The sequence below is a fragment of the Elephas maximus genome, chromosome 11, assembly GCF_024166365.1.
Source record: "Elephas maximus indicus isolate mEleMax1 chromosome 11, mEleMax1 primary haplotype, whole genome shotgun sequence".
In the NCBI taxonomy this organism is placed as follows: domain Eukaryota; kingdom Metazoa; phylum Chordata; class Mammalia; order Proboscidea; family Elephantidae; genus Elephas; species Elephas maximus.
The window spans coordinates 101,257,635-101,276,537 of record NC_064829.1 but is presented as its reverse complement, the minus strand read 5'-3'; the positions used below and the strand labels follow the sequence as shown (position 1 = coordinate 101,276,537).

The window sequence follows — 18,903 nt, the reverse complement described above, 5'->3', positions numbered from 1 at the left end:
TACCTAGCTTCCCCTAATGTTCACATCATATATTATTGTCATTAGATGCCGTTGAGTCAATTCTGACTCATGGTGACCCCATATATTACTGTCTTAGTCTGGGTTCTCTAGAGGAGCAAAACCAGTGAAACATATGTAGATGTATATATAGATTTACTTCAAGGAAATGGCTCATGCAGTTGTAGGGGCTGGCAAGTCTCAAATCTGTGGGTCAGGCAATAGGCTGATGACCCTTGCTGGCTCAGGTGGTCGCGGGGGCTGACTAGCTGAAAACCTGCATATCAGGTGACAGGCTGGAGGCCCCTGCTGCTGGCTTATGTCCCAGGAACTGGGGTCAGACGCCGAGAAGATTACAGGATCAAAAAGAGATCGAACTGTGCCAGAACATCCATTTATATCATGGATGCAAGCCACACCCGCAAAGAAACTCCTCTTCTAATTGACTGGCTGCTCACATCAGATCAAAAAATGGGAGGTGATTACATAGTGTCTGCCAAACCACCGAGAATCGTAGCCTAGCCAAGCTGACTCATAACGTTAACCATCACAGTTACCATGGAACATTTGCACCAACTAAGAAACTCACACGTTATGTTACTATCAGCCAAGCTCCATACTTCACTCAGATGTCCTCAGCTTTTCCAATGGCTTTTTCTGTCCCAGGCTCCCATCCAGGACACCACATCACATTTAGTTGTCTTGTCTCCTTAGTCTCTTCTGCTCTGTGACAGTTTCTCAGTCTTTTCTTGTTTTAATAGTTTAGAGGAGTACTTGTCAAGTGTCCTGCAGAAATGCCCCCTGAATTTGAGCCAACACTTGTGTTGTTGTTGTTATTGTTTTTTGCCTCTTCTTGCCTTTTTTTGTAAGTGAAGTCATATAATATTTGTCCTTTTGTGACCAACTTACTTTGCTCAGCATAATGTGTTCAGGCTTCATCCATATTGTAGCACGCATCAGTACTTCATTTCTCCTACTGGCTGAGTAGTAGTCCATTGTATGTATGGACCACATTTTGCTTATGCATTCATCTGTTGATGGGCTTTTAGGTTGTTTCTACCTTTTGGCTATCGTGAATAGTGCTGCAACGAACATTGGCTTGCAAGTCTCTGAGTCTCTGCTTTCAAGTCTTTTGGGTATATACCTAGGAGTGGAATTGCAGGGTCATATGGTAGTTCTATTTTTAGTGTTTTGAGGACCTGCCACAATGTCTTCCACAGTGGCTGTACGTACCATTTCGTACCCCTACCAGCAACAGATAAGGGTTCCGATTGCCCCACATCCTCACCAACATTTGTTATTTTCTGTTTTTTATCTTAGCCATCCTAGTGTGAGTGAAATGGTATCTCATTGTAGTTTTGATTTTCTTCTCTCTTATGGCTAATGGGTTAAGCATCTTGTCATGTTTTTGGTGGCCAATTGAATGTCTTCTTTGGTGAAGTGTCTATTCAAGACCTTTGCCTATATTATGATTGGGTTATTCATCTTTTTTTTTATTAAGTTGTTGAAGACCAACACTTATTTTGTTAATAAACCTTTTTTTCTTTAATTTTATTGTGGTAATGAAAAGTTTGCCATTTTAACTATCTTTCAATGGACAGTTCAGTGATGTTAATTACTTTCACCATGTTGTGCTATCATCACCAATATCAACTCAATGGCGACTGGTTTTATATTTTTGAGTAATGCTCTTTGTACTAAAAAAAGAAAACCTTTGGCCAACTTTCTGCCAGTTCTGTTGAAGTCATCACTGTTTTTACTTTGTAATGTGGTTTCATAGAACTCATAATAGGGGAATAGAATCATTAGCTTTATGTCTATTTTCTACTTACATTATTAATATATATTTTTCTTTTTATTGAGGTAAAATTCATGTAACGTAAAATTAACCCTCTTAACATCAAATTGGAGTTCCTGGGTGGCGCAAAAATTTCTGCAAGTGCTCAACTACTGGCCGAAAGGTTGGAGGTTCGAACTCATCCAGAGGCACTGGAGAAGAAAGGCCTGGCAATCTGCTTCCAAAAAGTCACAACCTTGAAAACCCTATGGAGCAGTTCTGCTCTGCACACATGGGGTCATCATGAGTCGGAACTGACAGCAACCAGCAACAACCAAATCCATTGCAGTCGTGTTGATTCTGACTCATAGTGACCCTATAGGACAGGTAGAACTGCCCCATAGGGTTTCCAAGGCTGTAATCTTTACAGAAGCAGACTACCACATCTTTCTCCTGTGGAGCTCAGGTGCGTTGCAACCACTGACCTTTTGGATAGCAGCCAAATGCTTAACCACCGTGCCACCCGGGCTTCTTCCAACAACAACATCAAATTAACCATTTTAAAGTGTACACTACACAATCCTAGGTGTGCCATTCCCAATTTAGGACTCTGTAACTTTGTATATGCATGACCACAATTTTCTAGCAGATGGCAGTAATGGGTCACGAGAAAGGGGCACCTGTTCCTAGTTCCATAAAAGTGCCATATGGGCTTACAGCGGCCCCTACTAAATAAATAAGAAAAATGTTTATTCTGATGTAGACAGAAAGTCAGCTACACACACCTAGCCTGCCTGAGTTCAGACCTTGCTCTGATACCAACCACCTCTATGACCTCAGGCAAGTTACTTCACCTCTTGGTGCCTCAGTGTCCACCTCTCACGGTAACTATCTCAACTTCATGGCATTTCGTACATTCACGGTGTTGTGCGGCCACCATTACTGCCTAGTTTTGGAACATTTTCATCACTCCAGAAAGAAACCCTGTACCCATTAAGCAGTCGCTCCCCACCCCACTGCAATCCCCAGGCAACCACTAATCTACCTTCTGACTTGGTGGATTTGCCCATTGTGTGTATTTCATTTAAATGGAATCATATCCTATGTGACCTTTTGAGTCTGTACATTATTACTGTTAACTTTAATACAGGCAGTACCTGGGTTCCGAACAAGTATGTCCTTAAATCGAATTTGTAGGTTAGTAGGAACAGGTACATATGGCTCTTTTTATTTTACCTTCCTGTGCATTTAAAACACTTTAACACTTCAAAACCGTGCATCGTTTTCATGAGTATCCCAAGGTAGTATGTGTGTTCATTATTACAAATCACTGTATTTAACTCAAATTTTTAATACAATAGGCTTTATGGTAGTCCCTTAAGTACGAGTTATCCGTAAGTCAGATGTTTGTAACCGGGGAACTTACTATAATAGGCTTTATGGTAGTCCGTTTTTAAATACAAAAAAAAAAAAAAGTTGCCATTGAGTTAATTCCAACTCATTGCAGCTCTGTAGGACAGAGTAGAACTGCCCCATAGGGTTTCCAAGGAATGCCTGGTGGATTCGAACTGCTGACCTTTTAGTCAGCAGCTGTAGCTCTTAACCACTAAGCCCCCAGGGTTTCCAAATACAAGTTGTCCAGAAGTGGGATATTTGTAACCCAGGAACTGACTATAAAATAGGCTTTATGGTACTCTGACCTTAAGTGCAAGTTGTCTGTAAATTGGACATTCATAATCTAGCGGGTGCCTATATTTAGGTTTCCTTGTAAGCACTTTTTAAAACCATCCGTTTTGTGAGGATTTGTTTAGTTAAAAATTGATAATAATATATAGGCCAGTTTTTAATCAAACACTCAAAAAATGGAAACGTGTTGTCAGAGGAGTGTCACTGCCTCTGCGTTGGGGACCCCGTGCCCTTTCTCTAGGATACCTTACCTTCCTGCCCAGCCTGTCACCTTCTGGCCAACATGAGTCCATGTATTGATTCCCTGTCCAGCTGAATTTGTTGTATCTCTGAGATTAGAAAGTAAATAGAAATGTTCTCCTTGTGGGATAGATTACAGGGCCCAGGATAAGAGCCAGGCAGGTATGGACGTCCAGTGTGTGATTGGTGGGGAAAGATGAGGCTCTTAGTAAACGGAGCTGGGGACAAAAAATAAAAAATCATCCGTATGGAAAGAGAGGAAATCAGATCCCTACCTCTCATCATAGGAGTCCCCAGGCGGCACAGACAATTAAGTCCTCAACTACTAGCCAAAAGGTTGGCGGTTCATACCCACCCAGAAGGGCCTCGGAAGACAGGCCTGGTGATCTGCTTCTGAGAGGTCACACCCTTGAAAACCGTCTGGAGCAGTTCTGCTCCACACACATGGGATCTCCAAGAGTCGGAATCCACTCGAGGGGAACCTCACAACACATACCAAAGTCACCTCTGGATAGCTTAAGGATTCCAAGTCAAATATGGATTTGTGGTCTCTTCTCAGACTTTGAGGTAGGGACAGACTCTGAAACAAGGCACGAAGTGTTAGCAACGCGGGGATGGTTTGGAAGACTTGCGTGTCACCTGGGTGTGTACACCCTACTCCAGAAATTTCTCTTTTTCTCTGAGGGTCTGAGCAGCCCTCCCTGCTTTGCTTGGGGTGCTGGTTCTTCTCTTTCATTTTCAGTGTATTTTTATTGTGGTGGAATACAGATAACAAAGCGTTTGCTGTCTCAACATTTTTTACTTGTACGATTCAGAGACTTTAATTCTGTTCATCGTGTTGTACAACCATCACCACTATCCATTTCCAGAGTTTTCCTTCACCCTTAACAGAAACTCAGTGCCACCTAAGCAGTGTCTTCCCCTTCTTCCCTTACTCCCCCCGCCCCCAGTAACCACTAATAAACTTCGGTCACTGTGCATTTGCCTGTTCTAGACATTTTGTATCAGTGGGATCATACAATATTTGTCCTTTTGTGACTGATTTATTTCACTCACCATAATGTTTCCAAGGTTCATCCATGTCATAGCATGTATCAGAACTTCATTTCTCTTTATAACTGAATAATATTCCATTGAAGCCCTGGTGGCGCAGTGGCCAAGAGCTCAGGCTGCCAACCAAAAGATTGGCAGTTCAAATCCACTAGCCACTCTTTGGAAACCCTATGGGGCAGTTCTACTTTGTCCTATAGGGTTGCTGTGAGTCAGAATCAACAGCACACAACAACAATATTCCGTTGTATGGATAGACCACAGTTTGTTTATTTCTTTTTCTTGGTTTGACTTCCACCAGCAGCGTTTGGCTTTCAATATCGGTGCCGTAGGAAGTCAGTGTAACAGGTCCCTGGGTGGCACAAACGGATTGTGCTCGACCCCTAGCTTAAAGATTGGCAGTTTAAACCCACCCAACAGTACTATGGAAGAAAGGCCTGGCAATCTGCTCCTATAAAGATTACAGCCAAGAAAACCCTGTGAAACAGTTCTACTCTGTAATACATGGGGTCATGATGAGTCAGAATTGATAGCACCAGGTTTAAAGAGCCGGTGTAGGGTCCTGAGAAGGGGACTGGGCATGACCTTAAATAAAACAGAAGAGGCCGGAGAGGAAGCAAGAGTCCAGGTAGGCAGTACCTGCAGTCTCCCAGGCAGTGAGCACAGAGAGGAGTGGGCAGATGCTGCTGGCGGCCAGAACCACAAAAGTGTTGTTGTTAGTTGCTGTTGAGTCTATTCCAACTCATGTCAACCCCGTGTGTGCACAGTAGAACTATGCTCTATAGTATTTTCAAGGCTGTGACCTTTCAGAAGCAAGTTGCCAGGCCTATCTTCTGAGGCACCTCTGAGTGGGTTCAAACTGCCAGCCTTTTGGGCAGTGGTCCAGGGCTTAACGGTTTACACTACCGAGGGACTCCTTAAAGAGGGGTGGAAAAGACTTATTAAGAACTAGGAGGAAGCGTGGCCTCTTGCAGCCAACCAGAACTGGCTCCTTCTAGAAGCCAGCCCCTCGCCTGGCTCTGAAGTGATTGCAAACCCAGGCTCACTGGGGACCTGCCCTTGAACAGGAATGTGTGAGCTGCACCAGCCCTGGCCTCCTCAGGTGTTTGCTCAGAGACCGAGGGCTGGGCTTCTGCCAGCCCCGTCCGTCCCCGGCCAGCTCCTGGGCGGACCCCTGGCTGTTCCTGCTCCCAGGACTGTTGGGTTTTTCTGCCTTGTGTGGCCTGTGAGTGAAATTGGCCTGTAGTTAGAAAGGCTCCCGCTGAGCCCAGGAGGAAAAGGGTTTCTACCGTGCAGGGGTGGAGAGGGAGCAGGATGTCTCAATGCCAGCCAGTTCTCAGTTTTCTAGAGTTATTATGTTGTTGTTAGCTGCCATCAAGTTGTTCACTGACTCCTGGCAACCCCACACACAGTGCAACAAAACCCTGCCAGGTGCTGTGACATCCCCATGAGCAGTTGCAGGTTGGACCGCTGTAACCCACAGGTTTTCATCAGCGGGTTGTTGGAGGTAGAGGACCAGGCCTTTCTTCCTAGTCCGTCTTAGTCTGGAAGTTCCGCTGAAACTTGTTCAGCATCACAACAACTGCAAGCCTCCCCTTACAGATAGGTGGTGGCTGTGCGTGGGGTGCATTGGCAGAGATTCGAACCCAGGCCTCCCGCATGGAGGGTGAGAAATCTACCACTGAACCCCCACTGCCACTCAGAGTTTTTGTAGATATTGGAAGTGAGACAGTGGGTATCCTTTTTTTTTTTTCCCCCACCTCTGACCTCATGTGACAGAGTAGAACTTATCCCTGAGGTTTATCTAGACTTTAATCTTTGTGTGTGTGCTTTAGGTGAAACTTTACAGAGCAAATTAGTTTCTCATTAAACAGTTAATACACAGATTGTTTTGTGACATTTGTTGGCAACCTGCAAAGTGTCAACACTCTCCCTTTCTCCACCCCAGGTTTCCTGTTTCCATTTGTCCAGTTTTCCTGCCCCTTCCTGGTCTCTCATCTTTGCTTTTGGGCCGGTGTGCCCATTAGTCCCATATACATGAATGAATTATGAAGGACATCCCCCACGTGTGTTATTGTTGGCCTTATAGACCTGTCTAATCTTTGACTGATGGGTGAACCTCAGGACTGACTTCAGTACTGAGCTAAAAGGCGTCCAGGGGTGGCAGTGGGTATATTGGAAAGCGATCAGGGTTACCTGTAACCATCACCCAGATCTAGGTGCAGAACATTTCCATCGTCCCTGAAGGTTCCCTCATGTCCCTTTCCAGTCAGCACTTTCCCCTAGAGGTGACTATAGACCAGTGGCTGTCGAGTCGACTCCAACTCATGGCGATGCCATATGTGTCAGAATAGAACTGTTCTCCATAGGCTTTTTAATGGCTGATTTTTCGGAAGTAGATTGCCAGGCCTTTCTTTTGAGGCACCTGTAGGTGGATTGGAAACCCAGATGGCATAGTGGTTAAGAGCTACGGCTGCTAACCAAGAGGTTGGCAGTTCAAATCCACCAGGCTCTTCTTGGAAACTGGGGCAGCTCTATACTGTCCTATAGGGTTGCTATGAGTCAGAATCAATTCAACGGCAACAAGTTTGCTTTGGGGATTTGGTAGGTGGATTTGAATGGCCAACCTTTCCTTTAGTAGCTGAGCACATTAACCATGTGTGCTACGCAGGTCAACCAGAGGTGACCCTACCTCTGGTTTTTTTCTATCATGGATTAGTTTAGACTGTTCTTGACTTTTCTATAAATGGAATCACACTGTGTGTAATTTGCCTCTGGCTTCTTTTGCTCAGCAAAATGCATTTGAGACTCATCCACATTCTTGTGTGTATCAGTCGTTCATTCCTTTTTATCATCAAGCTGCCTCGTGTGGCTGTCACAGTTTGTTTATCCATTTATCCATTGATGGACATCTGAGCTGTTACCAGCTTGGGGCTTTTCTGAATATGGCTGCTGTGAAAACTCTTGTACAAGTGCTTTTGTGGTGTATCTTTCATGTCTCCTGAGTAAATATCTTGGAGTAGAACTGCTGTATCGTAGTCATAGGGTAGGTTCATGTTTAACTTTGCTTATCCAGGCTTTTAATTCTCTTCTGGAACAAGATGTCTAATAGAAAGCCATCCCAGGGATGTTTGGCAGCTCAAGAATGCTAAGCTGGTGGGTCTGTGTCTCTGATGCTATTGAGCCTCTCTTTCGGAGTGCAAAGTGGTTGCTGCAGCACCGGTCATTATCAACATGTTTCACGTTAGTCTTTCAGATGGAAGAAAGGAGCAGAGACAAACAATCTTCCCATTGCAAGGGTCCATGTTTTTTTTTTTTTATTGGTGGTTCAGTGGTAGAATTCTTGCATTCCGTTCAGGAGACCCGGGTTCAATTCCCAGCCAATGCACCTTGTGCTCATCCACCATCTGTCAGTAGGGGCTTGAGTGTTGCTGTGATGCTGAACAGGTTACAGCAGAGCTTCTAGACTAAGGCAGACTAGGAAGAAAGGCCTGGTGATCTGCTTCTGAAAATCAGCCAGTGAAAACCTTATGAATCACGACAGTCTGATCTGCAGCTGATCACGGGTTGGCGCAGGACCAGGCAGCATTTGGTTCCTTTTGCACGGAGTCACCACGAGAGTGGGGACTGACTCAACTGCAGCTAACGACAACAAAAAATATATATAACAAAAAATTTGCCGTTTTAGCCATTTTTATGTCTATGAAAAAATTGCCATTTTAGGCATTTTTATGACACTAATTGCATTCACCGTGTTGTGCAGCCACCACCACTATCCGTTAATAAAACCTTTTCTCCCTAAACAGAAATGCGATACCCCTTCAGCAGTAATTCTCCTGTTCCCCCTCCTCCTAGCCCCTCGTAACCACTAATAAACTCTTGTCTCTATGAATTTACCTATTCAACTGTGTGGATCATAACAAATTATGGATAACACTGCAAAGAATGGGAATTCCAGAACACTAAATTGTGCTCATGTGGAACCTGTACATAGACCAAGAGGCACTCATTCCAACAGAACCAGGGGATACTGTGTGGTTTAAAATCAGGAAAGGTGTGTGTCAGGGTTGTATCCTTTCACCGTACTTATTCTGTATCTGAGCATATAATTTGAGAAGCTGAACTATATGAAGAAGAACACGGCATCAGGATTGGAGGAAGACTCATTAACAACCTGCGTTATGCAGATGACACATCCTTTCTTGCTGAAAGTGAAGAGGACTTGAAGCACTTGCTGATGAAGACTAAAGACTACAACCTTCAATATGGATTACGCCTTAACATAGAGAAAGCAAAAATCCTCACAACTAGACTGCCTGAGTCATCTAGTGCTGCTGTAACAGAAATACCACAAGTGGATGGTTTTAACAAAGGGAAATTTATTCCCTCACAGCCTAGTAGGCTAGAAGTCCAAATTCAGGGCGTCAGCTCCAGTGGAAGGCTTTCTTTGCCGGGTCTGGAGGAAGGTCCTTGTTCTCTATCTTCCTCTGGTCGAGGAACTTCTCAGTGCAGGGACCCCAGGTCTAAAAGACATACTATGCTCCAGGTGCTTCTTTCTTGGTGGTATGAGGTCCCTACTGTCTGCTTGCTTCCCTTTCATCTCTTGTGAGATAAAAGGCAAAGATGGTGCGGGCCACACCCAAGGGAAACTCCCTTTACATTGGGTCAGGGATGTGACTTGAGCAAGGGTGTTATATCCTACTGTAATCCTCTGTAACATAATCTAATCTTGCCTCATTAACCACAGGCATAGATTAGGAATTACAACACATAGGAAAATCACATCAGATGACAAAATGGTGGACAATCACACAATACTGGGAAGTGTGGATTAACCAAATTGATTTACATATTTGGGGGGGGGCACAGTTCAATCCATGACGTGGACCAATAAACAACATCATGATAAATGGGGAAAATGTTGAAGATGTCAAGGATTTCATTTTACTTGGATCCACTATCAATGCCCATGGAAGCAGCAATCGAGAAATCAAATGATGTATTACACTGGGCAGATCTGCTGCAAAAAAGACCTCTTTAAAGTGTTAAAAAACAAAGACGTCACCTTGAGGACTAAGGTGTGCCTGACTCAAGCCATGGTATTTTCAATCACCTCATATGCATGAGAATAAGGAATAAGGATAATGAATAAGGAAGACCAGAGAAGAATTGATGTGTTTGAATTATGGTATTGGTGAAGAATATTGAATGTATCATGGACTGCCAGAAGAACGGAAGCAAGGAGCACTTCGTCTCATATACTTGGGACATGTTATCAGAAGGGACCAGTCCCTGGAGAAGGACATCATGCTTGGTAAAGTAGAGAGTCAGCAAAAAAGAGGAAGACCCTAATCGAGACGGATTGACACGGTAACTGCAACAATGGACTCAAGCTTAATGTTTCCAAGGTTCATCCATGTCATAGAGTGTACCAGGACTTCATTTCTCTTTATGGCTGGTAATACTTCATTCTGTGGATAGAGCACATTTTGTTTATCCATTCATCTGTCCATAGGCATGTGGGTTGTGTAAATTCTGTTTTCATCCAAATATGAAAATTTTCCCCATGTCCACATTTAGCTGCAAAGAAGACTGGGAAAGGAAGTTTCTGGCAAAGAGGCAAGAATCTAGACTGACAGTGATTCGTTGCCTTGGGTGGGCACATTGCTGAATGAAACCAAACCTGAGTTCTCTCCACTAGGAAGATGAGGTTGGTAGTGGCTGTTGGACCCTGGGCAACTTCTTTTGCCCTCCCAGCCTCGGAGAGGAACCCTGGAGGCCACTTTTTTAGGAGCCTGAACAGTGGCCAGGAACCCCGGGCTTGTCTTTGAGCTGAGAGCAAGAGGCCCCAAAGGACAACCAAAGAAACAGAAGCTTCTAGAGCAGTGGACTCAAAGCGTGGTCCATGTAACAGCATCATTATGTCACCTGGGAACCTATTAGAAACGCAAATTCTTGGACTCCACCCCATGAAAACCAAAGCCATTGCCATCAAGTCGATTCCAACTCATAGTGGCCCTGCTCCATTGTGTTTCCAAGGCTATAATCTTTACGGGAACAGTTTGCCACGTCTTTCTCCCATGGAGCAGCTGGTGGGTTCAAGCCACCAACCTTTCGGTTAGCAGCCAAGCCCTTAACCACTGTGCCACCAGGGCTCGCAAGGCCCCACCCCAGACCTACTGATTCTGAAACTCAGCCTGTGTTTAAGAGCCATCCAGGTGGCTCTCCAAAGAAAGATGAAAGGAAACAAACAAACAAACCAAGCCCAGTGCCGTGGAGTTGATTCCAACTCATGGCGACCCCATGTGTGACAGAGTAGAACTGCACTCCATAGGGTTTTCTGGCCTGTAATCTTTACAGAAGCAGATTGCCAGGCCTTTCTTCCACAGAGCCACTGGGTAGATTCTCCGAGCCGTCAGCCTTTAAGTTAGTAGTCGAGTGCAAATTGTTTGTGCCACCCGGTGACCTCCAGAGAAAGGCCCGAAAATCTACTTCCAAGAGAACCAGCCATTGCAAACCCTATGGAGTGTGGTTCTACTCTGACACACATGGGGCCGCCGTGAGTTAGAGTCAAGTCCACGGCAACTAGTATATATGCCTGGTAACTCCGGTGCTGGCTCAGGTCGGGGGACCAGTGGTCCAGAAGCACTTGTGCGTGTTGCTGGGACTTTCGTCTCTCTGCTTCTCAGCGCCATTGTTGCCTGAGACTGAAGCTGCATCTTTTGCCTCGTGCTGTGTGTGGGCAGCCCTGTGTCTGGTCAACATCATTACCCTTTTGCATTTTCCTCACCCTACTCTGTTTCTCAGGGTTTTCCCTGTTTCTCATTGACTTAGCATTCAAGGAAAATCCAAAAGCTTTCAAGATACTTGATTTTGTCAGCAAGCCACAGCTTTATAGCGGCATTTACAACAGCTGTAAGTGGCAAAAAGGGAAAAGAAAGAAAGAAAAAAAAAAAAAAAAAACAGGAAAACATTCCGAGCATGTAAGTACCTGTATCCAGGAGGTTTTTAGGAGCTAGGTACCAGTCACTTCATGAGCAACCTGGGTTTTATAGGGCACGCTTTTATGTTGTGAAACAAATTAAATGATTTTAGAACTCTAAAGGTCACTGAAAAGAAAGATGGTATGGATCTTAATTGCTCTTGAAATTGCTCTTTCTCTCCCACAAAAGGAGTGGGCGAGGAATCAGCATTTTTTCCCTTCTTTCCTTTTCTGGCTTTGAAATAGATGTTGTGCCAGTGGCTACATATGCTGTTGTTGTCGTTGTTAGGTGCTGTCAAGTAGATTCCAGCTTATAATGATACCATGTGACAGAGCAGAGCTGCCCTGTAGAGTTTCCGAGGCTGTAATCTTTATGGGAGTAGATTGCCAGGTCTTTCTTCTGTGGTGCCCCTGGTGGATTTGAACCGCTGACCTTTTGGTTAGCAACCGAGCACTTAACCACTGCGCCACCAGACCTCTTTGCAGCAGCTGGTACTGGTATTTAATTAAAAATAAAAAAATGTTGGTCGCGGCCTGCAAATTCGATTTCACAACCCTTCAAGGCACGACCCATAGTTTGAAAAAGACTGACTTCGAACATCTTTGTTTATATCTTGGCATTGGCAAGTGTTACCCTGAGCAGCGTCAGGCTTCCATGAGCAAGGAGTGAGGAGGGGTGGGGAAATGCAGCTTTGAAAGCCATCCATCACCTTTGCCACGTCTTCTTCACTTCTTCTCAGCAAGCGGTACAGCCCTATAGACTTTCATTTTTATGGCTTGCAAGCAAGCTAAGGGTTACTAAAATCTGTATGGGTAAATTAAAATTAGCCCGTTTCTGGAGCTTAGCGGGGACTTGTCATTCCATATCCTGCCAGGCCGTCTGGCTTCTACACAACTCTCGATGACAACGCAAAACTCCAATGGCATTACAAGTGCGGGAGGAATTCACATAATTTTCTGGAAGGACACTTTGTCATTGTTGCGTCATTGCTGTTCTCTGGAGCTGGTTGTGGTTTTTGGGCCCTGCTTTTCCTGCCTTTTATAGCATGGTGATTAAGAATGCGAGCTTTAGAATCACAGGGTCTGGATTCAAATTCTGGCCCCAAAGTGATTTGAAGCAAGTGTCTGGACTCTGTCAGTCTGTTTCCTGAGCTGTAAAACGTCGGTCCTAATTCTCCTGCCTGACTAGGGACTAGAAGGGATCAGTAATCAATGGATGTCTTTGTTTGGGTTCTCTAGAGGAACAAATGCAGTGAGACATGTATATACATACATGCATATACATATAATATATAGAGAGTGAATGAGATTTACTTCTACGGCTTGGGTCACACAATTGTGAGGCCGGAAGTTCCAAAATCCATAGGTCAGGCAGCGGGCGGGAGACCTCTGTAGGCTTTCATCCCAAAATCCATAGGTCAGGTGACAAGAAGAGTACGGGATCTAGAGAGAGGGTGAGCTTTGCCAGAACATCCATTTATATTTTGGAGGAAGGTCACACCCCCAGGAAAACTCCCCTTCTAGCTGATTAGTTGATTAAGTCAGAGCACACCATGGAAGGTGATTACGTTACATTATATTACACTACATACATAACGTTATATTACATGCATTACATTACATTATATTAGAGTATAAAAATAATGTTACACTATGTACATTATATTATATACATTACATTACACTGTACTATACTACATTGGAGCCCTGTTGGCTCAGTGGTTAAGAATGTAGCTGCTGACAAAAAGGTCGGCAGTTCGAACCCAACAGCTGTTCTTTGGAGATCCTATAGGGCAGCTCTACTCTGTCCTATAGGGTTGCTATGAGTTGAAATCGACTCCATGGCAATGGGTTTGGTTGGGTTTATACTATATTACACTATATACATTAGATTATATTGCCTACATTATACTACACTATACTATATTATATACATAACAGCACCTGGTCCGGTGTCTGGCCAAACCACTGGAAATCATAGCCTCACCAAGCTGACACATAACATTAACTATCACAATGGGTGTGGAGTTAACACAGCCTGACACCACGGAAGCACTCAGGTCGCGAGGGCTTTTCAAGGTGCATCAGTCAGTATCGGCTATGTGGTGCTGGAATAACAAGCGACCCCCCAGATCGCAGGCTTCCTACAACAAAGGCTTGTTTCCCACTCATGAAAAATTTCTATGGAAATTTTAAATGTACACCAAGTGTATACCAAGAGTAATAAAACATGGATATCCCCCCCAAAGTCACCATCAACCAACTCTGCCAACTTTAGATTTCTGGTCTCTCGGCAGTACAAATGGTTAACTCACTCAGCTGCTAACGGAAAGGTTGGAGGTTCGAGTCCACCCAGAGGTCCCTTGGAAGACAGGCTTGGCAATCTACTTCCAATAAATCAGCCATTGAAAACCTTGTGGAGCACAGCTCTACTCTGACACACTTGGGGGTCGCTATGAGTCGGAGTCAACTAGACGGCAACTGAGTTTTTATTTTATATAGACCAGCGCCTTCCAATAGAGTTTCTGCCGTGATGGAAATGTTATCTGTCTGTGCTGTGCAATATGGCAGCCACCAGCCTCATGTGGCTACTGAGTGCTTGAAATGTGGCCAGCACACCTGAGGAACTGAATGTTTAATTTAATCCCATTCTAATGAATTTGAATTTAAATATATACAGCCACATGTAGCTAGAGACTCCCATGTTGGCCAGCATGGCTTTATATGCCCCCTACACACACGCAGAGGAGCCCCTGGTGATGCAACGGTTGAGCACTCGGCTGTTAACAAAAGGTCAGTGGTTTGGACCCACCAGCCACTCCATGGGGGAAGGACCTGGTGATCTGCTTCCATGAAGGTTACAGCCTAGGAAACGCTATGGGGCAGCTCTACTCTGTCACTTGGGGCTGCTATGAGTTGGAATCAATTCGATAGCACCCAACAATAGCCACAACACCACACACAGCTGGGTTATCTTACAGTAAACCAAAGATATTCTGTTGCTTCACCCTTCATATATTGGGGTGTATCTCGAGAAGGAACAAAAAATATCTTTAAAAAAAAAACCCACATACACTGCCATTATTACACCTAGAAACTTAATCACAGTTCCTTAGTATTGCCAAATATCCGGGCAGCCTTCAAATTCTGTCTCTCTTTACAGTTGGTGGGTTCGTTTGTGGTTTCAGAGGCTTCCTGTGCTTGCTGGATGGAGAGCTGGTGGCAGGCGTGGTTGGCGGTGGGACACCTGGTTAACCTTGCATGTGTGGGCAGACTCGTTTGCATCAGCAGTGTAGGGCCGGCACACCAGTTGCTATTGCATTGACTCTGACTCATGGCCGCCCCATGTGTGTCAGAGTGGAACTGAGCCCCATAGGGTTTTCAGTGGCTGATTTTTTGGAAGCAGATTGCCAAGCCTTTCTTCTGAGGTGCCTCTGGGTGGGATTAAACCGTCAGCCTTTTGGTAACAACCAAGCATGTTAACAGTTTACACCACTCAGGGACTCCCTATACAGCCCATAGCTTCCCTATAATTGCTCTTTTTAGCCTCATTTACCCCATCTGGAAAATGGGATAATAATAATAAGGGTTTGGAAGGATTCAAGGAAACCCTGGGACTGGTGGTTTGAGAACTGTGTCCATAGCCCCTGGCTGAAGCAGATGCTGCATAAACCCTTCCAGATGCTCCCAAACCCACTCAAGAGCAACACACAGCTAGTGAGAAAGGTGGAAAAAGCTAGGGCTTGAGGTCTTTTGTTCAACTTAATTGGGCCATGGCCAGAAAGCTTTGGGCGTTGCCACTCTAGATACTATTAACAATGGTAACTAAAATAATGACAACTAGTATTTATTGCTTATAAAAATACTGGCCATCAAGTCAACTTTGACTTGTGGCGACCCCATGTGTATGAGAGTGGAACTGTGCTCTATAGGTTCTCAATGGCTGATTTTTCGGAAGGAGATCACCAGGCCTTTTTTCTGAGGTGCCTCTGGGTGGACTGAACCTCCAACCTTAAGGTTAGCAACCAAATGTGTTGTATCACCCAGGATCTCACTACCCACTTATTACTTACCAAGTGCTTTAGGACACATGAGCATAAAAGGTGTTAATCCATAACCATCCTGTGGAGACCATACTGTTAATCATTCCCATTTTCCATCTGGGGAGACTGAGGCACAGGGGAGATAAGTAACTGTGTAGGGCACACAGCTCAGAAGTAGCCATGATGGGATGGGAACCTGGTCTGCCTGGGTGCAGAGCCCTGCCCTTACCACGACACCACCCTGTCTCTCTTCTCTGGGAAAGTGCTTTAGTCTCTTAGTCAAAGGACACTTGCTTCCCACCCTGCAGGCACACAGTGGCTTCATAGATGTCGGCTGCACTGGAATTTGGGGAGGCTGTTAAAAATGCAGCGACCCTGGCCCTTCTCCTGATTTCCTACTGTCTAGATGTAGGGTGAAAAAAAAAAAAATTTTTTTTTTTTTTTAGATGTAGGGTGGAGCCCTGGCAGTACAGTGGTGAGGCGTTCTGCTACTAACCAAAAAAGGTCGCCAGTTCAAATCCATCAGCCACTCCTTGGAAAGCCTATGGGGCAGTTCTACTCTGTCCTATAGGGTTGCTATGAGTCAGAATTGACTCGACGGCAACAGGTTTGGGTTTTTTGGTTTTAAATGCAGGGTAAGGGGCCCTGGTGGTACAGTGGTTAAGTGCTCAGCTGCTAACCAGAAGTTCATTGGTTCGAACCCCCTGCCAGCCACTCCACAGGAGAAAGATATGGCAGTCTGCGTCCATAAAGATGACTGCCTTAGAAACCCTATGGGGCAGTTCTACTCTGTCCTGTAGGGCCAGGCCACTATGAGTCAGAATCAACTCAACAGAAACAGGCTTGGTTTTGGTTTAGATGCAGGGTGGAGTCCCTGGGTGGCACAAAGGTTAAGCACTCGACTACTAACCAAAAGGTTGGCAGTTCAAATCCACCCAGAGATTCCTCGGAAGTAAGCCCTCACGATCTGCTTCCAAAAGACCATAGCCCTTAAAAACTTATGGAGTGCAGTTCTTCTCTGTAACACACGGGGTCACCATGAGTCAGAATCAACTCGATGGCAATTGGGCTGATTTCTTTTGTTTACATGCAGGGCCGGTTCTGGGGATCATTGTGGGTCTGTGTGGAAACAAGACTGGGGAAAGGAGCCAAGCGTGGAAACCGGAGGCCTCAGTACCTCTGATCTTTCTTCATTGGCCAGTGATATTTAATAATACTCACAAAATGATGATATCAGTACTAGTAATATCCATACCAACATATTCTACGTGCATACCTCACGTCAGCCTCTGTTCTGAGTGCCTCTTGACCTCCATATGAGAGGTAGGGACTGTGATTATGCCCATTTTACAGATGAGAACATTGAGGCCCCAAGAGGCAAAGTCACTTATCCAGGGTCACCCATCCAGTTAGCGGGGGAGTAGGGCTTTGAACCCCCAACTCTGACTGACCCCTGAACCTGTACTCATTACCATCACCCCACACTGGACCACTTGGCGTCAACCCAGCGGGAGGCATAGATGCCAACCTGGGTACCCAGATGTGGGGCAGTCTCAGAGGAGTCCAACCCAGCTTCGAGTTACCAACATTCAGCCTTTCTTTTCATCCTCAGCCCCACTCACTCCTACTCAATGATTATTTTTTACAGATTTTTTTTTAAAGGCAATATTTACATGCATTGAAATGCACAAATCTTAGCTGTTATGTTTTGAGCATTCACATAGCCCACGCCCCTATCACAGTGTAGAACGTTTTCCCCTTCCCAGAAAGTTCCCCGTTCATTTCTTCAACATTATCACTGAAATGAAAATACACGACTGAAAAACCCTCATAGTTACGACAGTGTTCACTGCAGCCCTTTTCACGTAACCAAAAGGTGGGAACGACGGAAATGTCCATCAGCAGGTGAATGGGTATACAAAATGTGGTCTATCCATACAGTGGAATATTGCGTTGCTGTCAAATCGATTCTGACTCATAGTGACCCTATAGGACAGGGTGAAACTGCCCCTAGGATTTCCAAGGCTGAATCTTTACAGAAGCAGATTGCCTGGCCTTTTCTCCCACGGAGCAGCTGGGTGGGTTCAAACCAATGACCTTTCAGTTCGTAGCCCAGTGCTTAACTGTTGTGCCACTAGGATTCCTACAATGAAATACTACTCAGCCATAAAGACAGATTAATTCTTGATGCATGCCACAAAGATGAACCTTGAAAACATGCTGAGCAAAATAAATCAGTTGCAGAAGAACAAATACTGTATGATCTCACTTACATGAAATAACCAAACATAAAGAAATCAAAGTTTATTAGTGGTTACCCGGTGGGGGAGAGGGATCTTTGCATCAGGGACATAGAGTTTATGTTAATGGTGGTGGAATAATTTGGAAAAAATAACTAGAATAGTTGCACAACATGAAGAATGTAATCAGTGTCACTGAATTATACATGTAGCAACTGTTGAATTGGCAAATGTTTTATTGTGTATATTTTCAACACAATAAAAAAGAAGCAAATTATCATAGAGAACTTCGGGCCTCCCCACTCAAACTCTGAATTCACCCGTGAGCCCATTTGGAGAAGCCTTCTTCTGGACCCTCCCCAGGTTCACCTCCAGTTCTGCTGGTAGGAATTTTACAGGGCGAGGGCCCCACCCAAACTAGGGCCAAGCGGGGGAAAGCAGAATGAAGGGGAAGCTGGTTGCTCTCGCAAAGCTGCCTTGTAGGGCTGTCTGTGAATATCTTCGGCTTAAAATCTAGATGGGACGGGACCCCATCTTCCAGGTTTTTATGCCAGGTGTTTTCTAGATTTTTCTAGATCTTTCTGGGGCTTAGGGAAGCTGCTCCACGCTCCTGATCCACTTCTCTCTTCCCTGCCACTCTCCTTATCACTTTTTCAAATCTGAAATATTTCAAGCATTCAGAAAATAATATCAAAGATGTGCATGCCTGCCACCCAGCTTCGTCTTATGTTAACATTTCTGCCATATTTGCTACAGCTCTGAAGAAAGAAACAAACCTGATGAGGGGATTGTCTTTGGGGTAATGGTTACTGGCGGGGCCTCTGGAGTTAGCCTGCCTTGTCTCAAATCCCACCATGGCCTCTTACTACCTGTGGGGACCTTGCCTAC

At 44.8% G+C, this 18,903-nt stretch overlaps 1 protein-coding gene across 3 annotated transcripts in view; it reads left to right on the top strand.

The window, feature by feature from the left end:
* BICRA (BRD4 interacting chromatin remodeling complex associated protein) overlaps positions 1-18,903 on the top strand; it is a 97,728-nt gene that overhangs the window by 45,016 nt on the left and 33,809 nt on the right. Inside the window, exon 1 of one of the 3 annotated variants that reach the window (XM_049902508.1) lies at positions 1,498-18,398. The exons of the other annotated variants lie outside the window; for them this stretch is intronic. The gene's annotated coding sequence lies outside the window, so the exon portion shown is untranslated. Of the gene's footprint in view, positions 1-1,497; positions 18,399-18,903 lie in introns of those variants that run through there. 3 annotated transcript variants of the gene reach the window in all.